General features: G+C 47.0%; 1 protein-coding gene across 22 annotated transcripts in view; it reads left to right on the top strand.

The window, feature by feature from the left end:
* EPN2 (epsin 2) overlaps nucleotides 1-12,957 on the top strand; it is a 79,191-nt gene that overhangs the window by 2,497 nt on the left and 63,737 nt on the right. For 2 of the 22 annotated variants that reach the window (XM_070226601.1, XM_070226596.1), the window contains exon 2: nucleotides 12,111-12,193. The exons of 16 other annotated variants lie outside the window; for them this stretch is intronic. The gene's annotated coding sequence lies outside the window, so the exon portion shown is untranslated. Of the gene's footprint in view, nucleotides 1-5,474; nucleotides 5,597-12,110; nucleotides 12,194-12,957 lie in introns of those variants that run through there. 4 more of the 22 variants (XM_070226605.1, XM_070226602.1, XM_070226603.1 and 1 more) reach the window with 4 other exon arrangements.

Below are 12,957 nucleotides of genomic sequence, written 5' to 3'. Positions count from 1 at the left end.
CTTTCATTTCTTTGTGGACTAAAGTGCTAAGAGATTTTCTTGCATGTGATTGTCGTCATACTCTTGGGAAGCGCATTAAAGTTTTCAAAGCTTTTTGGCAATTGTTCTCACTGTTCCCCAGAATCTTCCTGTCGTATTTGTGGGGTGTGAATGACTATTGTTGCTGTCATTTTATGGCATGAGTACCTGGTGACCCTGAGCCTTGGAGAAATTAAAGGGCTTGGATTTGGGGAATTTGAGGTTAGGGAGGATATAAGGAATTATCTAGTCCTACTCCCTCGGTTGTCTGCTCAACTTTCAACTCATGTGTTCGATTTAAACAGACCTCCTCTGTCAAGCCTTTGCCAGCCAACTCCACCAGTTGTTTGCGCCCCTCTGCTCTCCAAGCCTCACCACCCCAAACAGTCTGTTGGAGCATTTATTATGTTGTCTGTGTGTCTGGGGCTCTTGTGACACTGTGACATCTTTGAAGCCAATGATCATCCTGTCTTTCTTTACTTCTCCAGCTCAGTCTCTGGCGTGTGGTAGGTGCTCAGTAAAGGTCTGAGGTGTAAATAAGTAGCCTTGGGGACAAACTTTTATCGATCCCTTACTACAGGCTCCGCTGTTCTGTTTTACTCTTGCAAAGATGACTGCTGTTGGTCCAGCAGTTATATGTAAGTCACATGGGTATTATCCCCCTTCTACAGCTGGGGAAACTGAGACCCAGGGGCTTAAGTCACGTGCTCAAGGTCACATAGCCAGTAAGTAGTGGGGTTGGGATTTGAACGGGTCTGTTGGATCCCAAAATATGGTTATACCTGTTATCTCATTGGAGAAACTTAGTCTCACAGGGGTGAAGAGACTTGCTTACAGCCCTTCTGCATGTTGACAGTGGACTGAATATCATGGGATGATGTAATTCAGACTGTGGAGGGTGGGGGAGAGCACGTTTTGTTTTTGTCAGATGCATTATGAAATGAATGTCTATGTCCATCTGTTGAGTTTTTGAAAATTGACAAGCCTTCTGATAAGTTCCTCAATGGAATTTTCTGCAGTCTTAGTTAGCTTGTTCAAGGTCTCTAAAAATAGAATCTTAGAAAAACAAATATAGTGAAGTAAGCGTCCACAAGCTTCAGGGAATGTCTTCTGTAACACGTATCTAGGGACTTGTTTGACCATACCTATTTTCCAGTCAGGCATTAAATTTTTGATGTCTTGAAATGCAGAGCTGTTTCTGCAGACTTTTTTTTTTTTTAAGATATTTTCATTTTGTGTTCACATCGACATATGACATAGGGATTACCACCTATCTATGAGTGGAAAAACTGAGGCCCAGAGACGTTGAGTAACCTTGGAGGAACTGGCACAGACAGGAGTCAAACCTAGGTCCTGTGCTTCCTGAACCTGGGTCCCTCTTACTCCACCAACTCCTATAGAAAGCTCCACAGTGGAATGGGTACTCATTTAAATTATAGGATAAACTTGTGATCTGAAAATCACCAAGTTCATTTAGAAGGTTGGGACTTGTGAATGAGGAGATTTCTGTCTTTTTTCTAAGCTTAGGATCTGTGAAAGCCCTGTGGTTTGGATGTCGAGTTTAATGGACCGCTTGAACTGATAGAGGCTAGATTTAGGGTTTGATAAAATAAAAAAAGAAGAAAGCCCGCCTCCTTTGAACCAGATCTGCAACATTGTTACAATGCTCCCTGCACATGCTTTGGATTCTTTCTGGTGACTCATTCCCAGCACCCCCAGGTCCTGGAGCCTGCTTTGTGCCTGGGCACAGGAGAGCTTTCCTGTTGCTCCTGGTCTAGGCTGAGTGTGCTGCACTTTCAAGCCCCCTAGAGACAGAACAGGTAACTTAACTCTCTTTCTATTTGAAGCAGTGCTGGGAACTGGGTGCACAGAGGGCTGCAGATGAAGGGACTCCCCATGTTCTCTTCCTGGCAGCCCGGCTGATAAACGGAGCAGGGCAAAGCAGGCTCATCCTGCGGGGTGGCTGACCATTTAGGGCTGATGCATGATGTAGATTTAAAAGCATCTATAATTAATCACTTCTGAGTGCAGGCCTCATCGTTCCTGTCACTCCCACCCCTCTTAAGGTAATGTCATCGTCACAGCCTGGTGGTTCAGTAGGTAAGGACACCAAATGATACAGACAATTTGGCTACAAAGGTCATGTGACAAAAAGCTTTGGAATCAGATGTGGGTATAAATTAGCCTCCTGGCTCGGTGGCTTTGGGCTTTGGTTTCCTCATCTCTAAAGTGGGGCTAATAATAACCACTTTGCAGAATAGACTAGCGGCGTTTCTTGGAGGGCCTGGTAGACACATTGCCGGGCTCCACCCCCAGAGTGTCTGATTCATGAGGTCTGGAGTGAGGCCTGAAAATGTGCATTTTCAACTAGTTTCCAGGTGCTACTGATGCTGCTGGTCTGGGGAGCAGCTTTGGGAACCCTGGCCCAGAGGACTGAGTGAGAAGGTATGTGAGGTGTCAGCGCTGGCTGGCTGTGCAGGGGACACTCAAGAACAGCAGTTCCTTTTTGCCTCTGAAATGCTCTGAATGTTGCTCAGGAGATGATGGCGTGACACTTGGGAAGGGAGTTTCGTTTTTCAAAGAGACGTTTTGACTTTGTTCTTTTATGTGGTCACAGGTATTATCACTCTATGGGTTAGTAAGGTTGTTTTCCTTAATGAAGGGAATTTAAGACCTCCTTGTCCTTCCAAGAGACAGTAAATCTAGGATTCTGTTTGAAAAGCTGGTTCATCATTCTCACACATCAAGCAAGATGTTCGCTGTCAAGGCTTTTTAGAAATGCAGCTGGGAAAGGGCAAGGGGAGTGATGTTGGGCACCGAGCAGACTCCCACGGGGCCATTAGGGATGGCCGGTGGTGTTAATGGAAGTCACTCTTACCCCCTCCAACAGTTCGGATTGATTTAATAGTCTTTGGTGTTTAGAGTTTGGGGAAAAAAAATTATTTTTCTTCAATAGTAATTATCGGCATGTCTATCAAAAAACATGTGCGTGTGTGTTTGAGACCTGATGGTTTTTGAATGTCTCCCGTGTGCCAAGCTCTACACTCCTCCTTTTATGCACAATATTTAATTTAATTTTCATCATGATCCTGCAAGGCCCGTCACCATTTCTCTTTTTTGCATATGCAAAAACTAAGTCTCAAAGGGGTTCAGCCACCTGCCCCAGGCTACACAACCAGTAAGTGCCCCAGCTGGTATTTGTTGCCAACTGTGTCAGATTCAGAACCACATTATTTCTACTACCTCACTCTGCAGCTGGGCCACGTGCTCCCCTAGTCCCACTCTACCCTCACTCACAATAGCCCTGGGAAGTAGGTGTTTCGCAGATGAGCAAGCTGAGGCTCAGAGGGGTCAAGCTTGTTCACGTGCATCCACCCAGTGGCTGGCAGGACCAGAATTCAGTCCCACACCTGTCTGTTTTTGAAGCCTCATGAGCTGTTTCCAGGGCAGCACCTCACCGCCTTGTCCAGGGCTACAGAGGTAAATTCTAACACCCAGAGTTGCCTGGATGTGTACTACAGGGACCTGAGGGGACCCCAGCTGGGTTGACTGGGAGGAGGTCTGTGTGGGCTGGTAGGAGTTTTTGTGTTTGCAAAGCTGTGTTAAAATAATTGCCCAAGTTGCTCTTTGAGGGAGTGAATTTCTTTTTATTCTGTAATCCTGAAGCTCTCCATCTTGATTCTGTAAACATGACACGTGGGAATTAAGGACTAAAAAATCCTTTGGTGATGCTGTTGTTAAAACATGATCAAATTCATGCAGAAGAACTTGATAGTCTTAAAAAGTTACATATAAATAAAAATATAAGGTATCTCCTTCCTCACTAGGCAATTAATGCATGACTTCTAGCAAATGGGTCATTTTTCTGGTCTCACAATGTACCAGGAGGCTAGGGTGTGATCGTTTTCCCAGGGTTTGAAAATTGCCTGCAGCTCCCAAGCCAAGGGATGGTAAACAGCTATGTGTCAGTACCTGCCCTGCGCTCTTGGGAGGCCCTGGAGGTTTGGACTCCAATTTGTTGAATAAATCGTGACAGCTAAAAGTTGGTACTCAAAGTCTGTCCCCTTCTCTGCGCCCCCCACAAAAAAAAGTCATAGCAATAAAGGAATACTGACAGACTAAAAAGTCACATTTTTACTTGAAATCAGGTCCTCTGTGAGTGGCTGTTTAATACCCAGAGCTGTCCTGGGTACGATGAGTATACCTTGGATCCAGAAATTTGGGAAACAGATGATCAGAGAAATAATTTTTTTTTTTTTTGAGGAAGATTAGCCCTCAGCTAACTACTGCCAGTCCTCCTCTTTTTGCTGAGGAAGCCTGGCCCTGAGCTAACATCCGTGCCCATCTTCCTCTACTTTATATGTGGGACGCCTGCTGCAGCATGGCGTGCCAAGCGGTGCCATGTCCGCACCTGGGATCCGAACCAGCGAACCCCGGGCCGCCGAGAAGTGGAACGTGCGAACTTAACCACTGTGCCACTGGGCCGGCCCCCAGAGAAATAATTTTTATCCCACTTTATGAGAGGCAGTCTGGTTGTATAGAGGTATGGGCATCAAATCAAGGACAACTTCTTGACAATAGGGCAGAATATTTGAGATCAGTCTCAGCCTGGAAAATATGCAACACGTGTCTCTCGACTTAAAGTGATGTGATGGGTGTAAGTGAAATGCCATGTTTCTTGCCACCAAGAACTTAGTCTAACTGAGAAGACAAAGTTAATATTTGTGAGACAGAAGCTGGCGGTTTGTTGAGCTGTGATTTTGATTCTTTGTCAGATCAAGAATGGAGAAAAGTCTAGAAGAGTCGGGGAGAAGGTAGGATTTGAGCTGGACCTCAAAGGACAGGGAACAGTGTCTGGGAGTGGAAGGCAGGTAGGAAGGCATTTCAAATGGAGGGAACAGCAGGAGGCAAAGCCTGGGGTGGGCTTGGGCAGGTGCCTGCATGTGTTTGGGGGGTGTGGGGTTTGTGCATGGCACAGGCTCCAGAAGCAGCTCTGCCCAGTGGATGCTTGCCAAGAGCAATAAGGACCGAGGTGGCTGGATGGCCACTGGCTCTGATGAGGCAGTGGCCTTGGGATTTGGTGGTGTTGGCAGTAGGGAGCTCACGTGTTGGGGGAGGGGCCTTCTGGTAGAGACCTGCAAAGTGGCATAATTCCCTTGGGCGAGGACCTGGCCAGGCTGCCTTCACGAGACTGGATAGGTCACAGTTCCAGAGACAGCACAAGGGTATATATCAGAGTGAAGGGAGGCCAGAGTTTGGTTCTGTTTGGGGAGAGGCAGGGGCCTCAGTGCCAGCTGGGAAGTGTGGATGTGACCCTGCGAGCCTGCAGTTCTTATCCTTGGCTGCACCTGCAAATCACGTGGCCTGGAAAGCTGCTTAAAAATTCCTGTGATGGGGCCCCACCCTAGACCATGGAGGGGGAGTCAGTAGTTTTTTAGAAGTACCCTAGATGATTATAATAGTTTGTGTGGGCTGAGAAACTGAACTGTGTGCTCAGGGGAGCCTGTAGGAGTGGCAGGGTGTAGAAGCTGGGAAACAATTGGAGGTAGAGAAAGCAAGAAGCCTTTGCAGTAATGAGGTATGGTGTGCTGGGACCCTGAGCTACCATAGAGTGACTGTGGATGGGTTTGAGAAAAGAGGGAGGGGTGGCACATAAGGTGGAATCCTACCATAGAGAGACAGACAGAGATGACCACCAGGGCTGTGGAAGCTTGTCCTTGAGCCACCTTGGGAAAGGGGAGCTAGTTTAGCAAAGAGTAAACAAGGTGAGGGCAGGAGAAGAGATTGAGACCCACCTGTTTGGTAATCCTCCTTCAGTCTGATTTTTAAACAGGTCTGTGGAGCAGGCACAGAGAGTTCTTATCTGTTCATTCAAGCCTGTGAGCCAGGTTCCTTCCTACGCCCCTAATTGTAATGACTGTAGCAGACATTACTTATAAAATTTAAAACTGCATTTCTTTAAAGTAGTCATATTAAAGATAGTTGGATTTAGGATTCCTAATTTAGGTAGATTCACCTTTTAGTCAAAGTAGTAAGATTTTAGCTGGTACATTTAATGCATATCACAATATCATAATTTATGGTATTTCCAGAAAAAAATTAGTTTATCATCCAATCATTCAGTCTTTATTTAATGTTTATTGAGCACATGTGTATTATGAACTATAGGCTGGGAATACGTAGATAGTAAGATGTAAGTTGCTGCATTCCAGTAGCTTATGGTCTGCAGAGAGTGGCTCCTGACAGAGGGACAAGTAATGTCAGTCCCGGAAGAGGGAAGTTTGGAAAGTGGTGTCAGACACTGAGAGTGAACCTGGGTGTCAGAGAAGGCTTCAGAGGAAATGATATGTAAGTAGGATCTTGAGGGAAAAGTGGGAGTTCTCAGGGACAGAGACAAGAGCAATCCTGGCCAGGGGAACAGCGCTGTGCCAAGGCCTGAGGGTGAAATGTCAAGCTTGGGCTCAGCAAGAAGGGTGTGGAGGAGGAAGGGTTGGACCTGTGCCAGAGGCCCGCTGCAGGCCGGCCGGGCAGGACAGGCGGAGAGCTTAGTGTGATTTGAGTCGGGCTCTGGTTTTCATCCGGTCTTTTTGGTGCTGAGTGGGCAGGGACGTGGGTCCTCCACCCTACCTCTGATCAGAGCAGCTCTCATCTGAAGATGGGGAACTGGAAAGAGCTCATTTGAGAAGTGTTCCTCTGCTGTTTAAAAAAACCGAAAGTGATTTCATTGCTGTAGGTGCTGGGGAACCACTGTGAGCAAGAGAGTGCCCTGTGGGTGGCTGGGAGGGAGGGACTGGAGGCTTCCCCAGGGACCTGAAAAGCCCTCACTTTTTTCTGTTTACCTGAGAAGGTAGAGTTGGAAAGGCTTCTTGCCCATCCTCTCTCCTCCTCCTCCTTCCATCCTCTACTCCAAGCCAGTTTCTCAGGTCGCTGGGTGATGTCTAGGCAGCGTGCTGATGCTGTGCTTGACAGGTCCCTTGCGAATAGAACCTCTTACAGTCAAGCAGCTCTGTTTTCCAGAAATCCCCGGAGACTTTCTGACCAGATTGCCGAGGTAAGGGACCTAGCAGTGAATTTGGGGTGTGTGTCAGAGAGCTGCTGTGTGCCAGGCTCTGGGCTGGGTACCCAGGAGATGGCCCCAGCCCCCACCTCTCCTCAGTGTGGTCCGTGGGTCCAGCTCAGATATGCATTTTTGGGGGGGCTGTACTGTGCCTCTTTTTAAGAATTAAAATTAGTTGCTGTGTTAGATTCCTCTGGCTGCTGTAGCAAATTACCACAAACACAGCGGCTTAAAACAGCACAGTTCAATAGGTTGGAAGTCCAGTATGGGTCTTAGTGGGCTGAAAGCATTGTGTAGTCAGGGCTACGCCTTATGGAAGCTCTGGGGAAGAATCTGTTTCCTTGCCTTTTCCAGCTTCTCGAGGCCATCCACGTTCCTTGATTTGTGGCCCCTTCTGTCTTCAAAGCCAGCAATAGCCAGTCCTGTCCTTCTCACACATCACTCTGACACTGACTTTTCTGTCTCCCACTTCCACTTTTAAGGACCCTTGTGATTATGTTGAGCCCGTTGGATAATCCAGGATCCTCTGCCTATTTTAAGGTCAACTGATTAGAAACCTTAATCCCATCTGCCACCATAATTCCCCTTTGCCACATAACTGGGATTAGGATGTGGACATATTTGGGAGGCCGTTATTGTGTCTACTACAGTTGCTAACATGAAAATCAGGAGGTCTTACATAGCAATCCAGACTTGCAGCTTCATTGACAAATCAGAACACTTGGCAGTGGGGGGCTCGCACTGTTGCGTGGCAACAGTGGGTCAGCGCCAGTGTCAGCGCCATCTCTGGATGGGGTTGCCTGCGCCAGTTCTTCACAGCCCCCACCCCTCCCATGGTGCCCAGTCATTTCTCTTCAGTGCCTGAATGCTGCTCCAGGGACCCAGGGCCTTACACATAGTCCAGTCATGGCAGCGTTGTGTTCCGGGTGGTGGAACTTGCCTACCTCCCTGTTTGGTGCCTTCCTCTTTGCCCCTACAACCTACTTCCTGCCCCCAGAGCCTTGTCCTGCACCCTGCTCTGCCTGGCACACACTCTCCCCTCGTCTCCATGCCCCCCTCTCCTTAACCCAGGCTTCTACATTCCAGAGCATCTCTGATACTATTTTAGGTGATGTTGTTTGTACCATGACTCCTTGTCTCCTGTCCCCTCCTTTTCTGGCACCCAACACCAGTACATTCTGGCGCCTTCTATTTTATGTCTTGCATTGGTATTTGTGAAAAGCAGGTCTTTGTAATGTACCTTTAGAGCAGTATCCATCAAAAGTCAGGATCACACAACAAGCATTTAGTTGAACATCTACTATGTTCCATGCACTTCCCCAGACACGGGAAACACAACAGGGAATGAGATAGAGATACATGACCTTGCCTCCCCCTGCAAGTCTAGTTCTAGAAGCCGGAGGAGGAGAAACAGGTGAAGAGGCAATTGCAATATTAACCTCCTACTGCATCTAGAGAGGGTCTGGCAGCATCCTGCTTCCTCACACCCTGGCTGGGAGGTGAGCTCTGTCTGCAGTGGTGAGAGGTTCTGGAGCTCTGTTAAAGGCATTTTGGTGGAAGATTCCCTCATTTCCAAACATTGCCTGGACCCCAGCTGATAGCTGTGCAGAATTTGGGGCAGGTATTTCAGAGGCCCAGATAGCAAGTGTATTGGTTTGCAGTGTGAGAAACTAAGCTAGATGCTTCTGTAGGCCACTGCCTGGCAGTCTAAACTGGGGCCCTTGTTATTTTCCATGGAGCTCTTTGTGTGGCCTCTAATAGACTGGCCTGCTCCAGGTGACCCCGCGCTGTGGGGCTCAGGTGGAGGATGCTTGGTTGAGCCACCAGAATTTGACAGCTTAAGGGCATCTAGTTCTTTTATCTATGCAGAGTTTTATCCAGCTTGTTAAAAATCTTTGGAAATTTGCTTGAAAACAAAGCAAAACTTTAGTTATGGAGGATTTCTAACACGTAAGAGTAGAAGAGTTCCATGAACCCCTATCACTCAGCTTCAACAATTTTAATCCAGGCTCCTCCCCGCCCCCCCCCCCCCCCCCCGGATTATTTCAAAGCAAATCTCAGACTTCACTTCACTGATAAGAACTTCAGGATGTCTGGCTAACAGATGTGGACTCTTTGGAAACTGACTTTTAAGTGAAGGTTGACCACCAGGCATCCTTGTTCTGATTTTCATATGCTCTGGGGTTGAAGCTGATTTTTTTCAGTTGTGGAATAATGACCATCTTCATACAAAATCTTTTTTTTTTTTAATTGGCACCTGAGTTAATTTGTACTGCGTGGATCAAAAAGAAAATGTCATCGTGTATGAGGGGACAGGATGGTGATTTACTCGATTCCTTGATTTCAACACACACATTTAAAAAGCACTTATTACTGAAGTATGATATGCATAATAGAAAAGTATACAATACATGATGTCAGTGCATGAGGGGCTCTGAAGACTCTTCTGGCTGTTTTTTGTTTTCGCTGGCTGTGTGGCCTGCTTAACAGCTGGCGTCTGAGGGACAAACCCTGCTCTTCTTAGACCTGAGACACCACAGCTGTGGGTCTGAGGGTGGACAGTGGCCTTTCTGAGCACTGGCATCGAAGGAATGCTCAGCAGTCTCTGGGGCTTTGCCCCCTCCTGAGTTATGGGGTCAGACCTGGCATTCTCCGTGTTTTCATGAGAGCCGTTGACGGAAAAGCTTGTTTTCCTGGATACCGAGTCAGTCCCCTTACTGCTATACGGAGAGTCTGTGCCCTCATGCGTTCACAACAGCAGGCAGGAGTTCAGGACGGCAGGTTAGCTGCATTGCTGTCGGTGTGGAAAATGAAGTGGATTTGGTAGGTGTTTTACGTGCAGTGCTGATTTCCGTTACAGTTAATTTCCAGTGAGGAGTTAGTGGGCAACTTGGAGTAGCCAGATGCTGACTGGTGGGTGCCCTGCTCCACGTCTGCTCCATGGGGTGAGAAGTGGCCCTGTGCTGCTTCTTAGTTGGTTATGATCACAGTGTTGAGGAGCATACTCTCCTCTGCATCATGCTGTGTGTCCTTTTCTGGAGGGTGTGAGGGAGGTATGGGGGGGGACAGAATTCCTCTACCCACTTTAGGTCCTTCTGGCTGGCCTGCTAATTAAATTGACATGACACAGAATAACAGGAGAAAATCAGACAAAGCTTTATAGCATGTATGCATGGGAGAAACCCAGGAAAATTGGGTAACCTGCCAGAATGGCCAAGCTGCCACCTTAAATATCATCTTCAGTTAAAGACAAAAGAGGGTGTTGGGGATAGGTGTCTGGGGCTTGAAAGGGGAGGGAGGCAATTTACATGGACATGGAAAAGCAAATGTTTGGTAAACAGAACTTTGATAAGAATGGGCTTAGCAAGGACCCTCCCAGTCTACCAGTCTACTGACACTCAGAGTTATCTATGGTGATGGCCTGTCCTGGGGACAGGCCTTTTATCTTAAATTCTTTTGGGCAGTTGGGGGAAGGTCAAAGTTTCTTTCAGAGTCTTTTGTTCTTGAAAATAATCAAGGCAAAGAAACATATTTTGAGGTGACCAATTCTGATCCCCCACAGAGGTGTTCATCTCAGGTCCCCGGACAAGGAGAGTCTTCTGTGAATCTCATTTATTTCTATTTTGTAGACAGTGTGAATCCTCTTTGCTTTGGCTACTAGGAAGCTCAGCTCAGAGCCAGTCACTTGTCCCATCTCTAGTGTGGGCTGCACTTTGGGTTCTAACCTTGCTTTCTGGCCCAGCTTTTTTTTTTTCCCCTTCTGTTTTCCTATTGCCTGGGTTTCTTCATTCACTTGTTTTTCATTATGTTCTCTGGATTTCTCTAAGCCAGTGATTCTCAACTTGTTTAACTGTACTTTAATCAGAATCACCTGGGGAGATTCTTTTTTGAAGTACCAACACTGGGTCCCCGTTGCCTTCTGTTTTAATTGTTTGGATGGGGTCTGAGCATAAGTAAATTTCCAGAGCTCCCCAGAGACTCGAACGTGTGGCTAGGGTTGAGAACCACTGCTGTAGGCCATTTTACATCTTTTTAGTGACAAGGCAGGGATAAATAGATAGAAAGGATGGAGTCTGGGAGGACAGCTGGCCCAAAGGACCATGTAGTGAGCTCAGAGAAGCCGAGTAAAGAGGATTATGTGGTTCTTCCAATTGTTTTCCTGCCAGTGGAACCAGTAGGAAACCTCTGAGGGGCTCCTCCTTGGCCAGAACAACCAAAGCCTGGACCAGGATGGGGAGGAGTGAGTGCCTGAAAATTTTGCTCTGAGGATCTGGGGCCTGCCTAGTGGTACACAGCGTTGTAACAAGGTCTTCTGGGCCGTTCAGGACCCAAGTCGCATACCTGGGACCTAATTTATACTTCATACCATTTGCTGTAGAATGTGATTGTGGAGACAACTCAGCATGTGAAGAGAAAATGTAAAACATGGTCTTTGCAACTAATCTGATCCCTCCTACACTTTAACAAAAAAGCACTCTTCCCTGCTTGGAAGAGAAACGAAATCATGAACGAAAGCACATTCTTTCTTAGCTTGAAAGAGTGTATTTTATTGGCAAAAGAGGGCAAGCAGCACAGGAAATCACTGTGTAACCTGACTGCAAGGTGTTAGGTAGATTTGAACACTTGAAGAAAGAGAAACAAATGTTTCTTTAAACAAACAAAACCAAACATCATTCTTTCTTCCCTCTGTCCCTAGAAAAATCCAGATTATTTTCATTTAGTTCTTTTGACTTTGAACAGAAATCTTAACTTTTTCTTTTCTTCTCCACCATCTGATTATCAAGAATTTTCAAAGACTGTGTTAAAGTCAGCTCTACCAAAATAGGGTGCCTGCAATATAGTAGTTCCAGGCTGATTTTCTTTTTTTGTGCTCTCATGGAGAATGTGTAGGATGCCTGCTTTAATGGTCATCGAGAAAATTTGGGAAGTTCACTAAGTAGGAAGGACCAAACCAGGACTTGACCTATAGCCTTGTCACTGTAATTGCTGTTATATTTTGGTTTACTTTCTCTAAGTTGTTTGTTTGTTTGTTTAGTACCCAGGGGTCTTTGTGGCCTGTGTGACCATCATGGATGGTGCAGAGCTTTCCCTTGAATGGCCATGCTGGGAAGAGTTCAGGTACCTGCATGATTTATCCCCTCCTCCTTTGCTGCACGTTGTCTGTAGCCCCCAGGGGCTCCAGGAGGCCAGGAGGGAACTCTGCTGGGGGAAGGGCTTTGCCCGCTTGCTAGGGTTTATTAACCAGCTGGATGTGGGTGAGGGAGGAGGAGACCCGGTTAGTGCCGGTGCTGAGGTAGGGAGTGTGGAGGTGGAACTGGTCTGGTGAGGAGGGTGATTTCAGGGCTGAAAAGTGCAACCAAAGACCGACAGCACTGCATGCATTTCAGAGACTTCCAGAGTGGGATCAACAGCTCCTTGAGCAAAGTCACTTCATGCTCTCTGGGCCTCAGTTTCCCCGTCTTTGGTATAAATGAGAGAGTAGGACTGAGTGATATCCAAGTCCTTCCTGATGCCGGAATGCGTGAGTTCTGTGTCCTCAAGACATTGTATTCTTAGGGAAGAGCAGCATTCAAGTGGGTTTGTTGTTTCTGGATGTATCTTTTCCCTTTGGAGAGGTTGGGTTGGGTTGCTGATGAGAAGCTGGTAATGGTTCATCACCTCTCTGGAGTCTCCAGAAGAGAAGATGGGCCAATTCCTCAGGAATGGTGTTTGCCTGAGGCTTACCAGCTCACTCTGATCCAGCTCGGAGAGCTAGTCCAGGCTGTAGGTCAACTGGGTCACTTCAGGGTGACCTATGACATGTCAGTGTCTGGTGATTTCCCTCTGGGGCCCTGGGCATTGAAGTTGCATATGCACAGTCAGAGGGGTTGTTTGAGTCCCTG

Source organism: Equus caballus, chromosome 11 (assembly GCF_041296265.1).
Source record: "Equus caballus isolate H_3958 breed thoroughbred chromosome 11, TB-T2T, whole genome shotgun sequence".
NCBI lineage: Eukaryota > Metazoa > Chordata > Mammalia > Perissodactyla > Equidae > Equus > Equus caballus.
Note: the sequence above shows the minus strand (reverse complement) of the source record. Positions and strands in the feature narration are given on the sequence as shown.